The sequence below is a fragment of the Etheostoma spectabile genome, chromosome 4 (genome assembly GCF_008692095.1).
Source record: "Etheostoma spectabile isolate EspeVRDwgs_2016 chromosome 4, UIUC_Espe_1.0, whole genome shotgun sequence".
NCBI lineage: Eukaryota > Metazoa > Chordata > Actinopteri > Perciformes > Percidae > Etheostoma > Etheostoma spectabile.
The window spans coordinates 2,242,268-2,244,314 of NC_045736.1; the positions used below are offsets into that span (position 1 = coordinate 2,242,268).

The 2,047-nt window shown below is 42.6% G+C and overlaps 1 long non-coding RNA gene across 1 annotated transcript in view; it reads left to right on the forward strand.

Annotated features, from left to right (window-relative positions):
- Positions 1-410: 410 nt before the first annotated feature.
- LOC116687508 (uncharacterized) overlaps positions 411-2,047 on the forward strand; it is a 19,612-nt gene continuing 17,975 nt past the window's right edge. Inside the window, exon 1 of the long non-coding RNA XR_004331558.1 lies at positions 411-524. This is a non-coding gene — a long non-coding RNA (uncharacterized LOC116687508). The remainder of the gene's footprint in view (positions 525-2,047) is intronic.

Here is a 2,047-nt window from a genome sequence, read left to right on the forward strand (position 1 = left end):
TGAGCTCTCTGTTTTAGCTAAAGAGTGAGGCATCACACTTCTGTTCCATCTTTGGTGGAAGTACCACATGCTCAGTAGCTAGGGAAGGACTACTAGCCATTAAGAAGCAGAGCATGAGGGCGTGAGGCGAGCATTATAACGTGTGTTATGAAGTAAAGAGCGTTCGTCATGGACGTAAAGGCTGTACTACAATAGAGCTGTTTGGAGCAGTTTGTGAACAGTGTTTTCTGTTGGAGAAGGTAAGTCCCTTTGGGAGGAACTTTGGCCTTTTTCACTTTGTAAACATAACATGCACAAAACAGATATACAATACAATAAAGGAAAAGAAAAAGCATACGACCACTTTAATAATAGATTTGTATGGATGCTCAAACCGTGTATTCTCCAACAGAAAACACTGTCCACCCTCCTACATACTCAATTTTCATTTTCCTTCAGTACACCGTCTGGGTTTGCGGGGTATTCTTAGGTTTTCTCCGGCCAAATATTTGGCGGCCCAATCAGCGAATAGAGGGAGTGGCTGAGTGGTTGAGGTTCGGTAACCTTCGGTGAGTTCCGCACTAATGACGGTGGAGAAAGATGCGAGCGAAGCCATTCGGTCTGTTGTGGCAACGCTGCTGAATATCCAGAAGTTAAAGCCCGATCAAGAAAAATCATTGCTGAGTTCTGTTGGTGGCCATGATGTTGTGGCCCTCCTCGTCACGGGGTTCAGGAAAAGTTAGATTTTCCAGCTCGCTCCGTCAGTGGTGAAGGAGTTGGCTGAGGCTAACGCTAGATGCTAAGCCGATGCTACGACCAAAAGTTAGCAATTTGTTGTGGCAGATCCAGAGTGGCTCTGGGCAGATTCAATAGTTTTAAATATCAACAGAGTACCCATCTTCAAGGAAGTTAACACTTGTCAATGGAGAGTGGCCAGACTCTCTGTACAAATCAAATGTAACAGAGTCTGGTAGGACCAGGATAACGGTAATTGCCTTTGGGGTGGACTTTGGGCTTTTTCATGTCGTAAAGCTATAACATGCACAAAAAAAGATATGTAACACAATAAAGTAAAGGGGAAAATCAAAAAAGCATTTAGGTGTGGGTGTGTTCATTTCTCTGATTCACAGCTTTGTTTTTCTGCATCCCTGTCTTCATTCAAGTCCAGCTTAACAAGGAACAACAGCGACCATTCCCTCTTTCAGTGTGAACATGGTCGAGGGATTCCATTTGGACAGCGTTGAAAAAAAAACTTGAACATACCCTTTCACTTTCTGCATACCTTAGTGGAATTATTCACAAAGGAATGAAAGATCAAATCAACAGGTGTGACCCGTGAACTATCACTTATTTCAAATGTGTCACATTTCCACATTCTGCAGTTAATGTCTCAAGGCCCTTTTCCCTTCTTTTGCTCGTGACCATTGGCCATTGGAAGCCAAACGAATGGCAAAAATTGAGTCATACTTACTTGAATGTAATACATATGACACATCTCTTAGCTGTGAGTGCTGTATGGGGGTTCCACTCACTTTGTTCTCGGTAGCTATAACGGTGCAGCTATCAATGAAATTAAAACAGGGACAAGGAAAATTATACTTTATGTGTATAGTTATGTGACCATGTTGTGGTTAGTAATCATTTGCCTTCATTATTACATGCATGTGCACATTTTCTTGACTATGCAAGTCACCAATTATATATATTATTATAATAGCTGTCTGTCAAACTTCTAGAGGTGTTGATATCTGTAGTAAGTCAGTTGCTAATGTCTTGTCATGGGAATAGTAGCATGCTCAGGGCTAAGTGGCAGCAACCGCCCAAGTGTAACCAGGCCCAATGGAGGGCTTAGCCAAACTTAGTAAATCGTACTTTGACAACGCCACCTTGGGACTTTCACCCAAAGAGTTTAACACATAACCTGAAGAAAAAGAGACCGTCAGCTCTTACAGACGGAGCCTTTATTTCTGCCACGGTAACGTGACAGCTCACGTGACCAACCTTTAACCAATCAGTTACACAAGCAAAAATGAACCCTATTAAATGTGTCATTCAGTCGGGGGGGGGG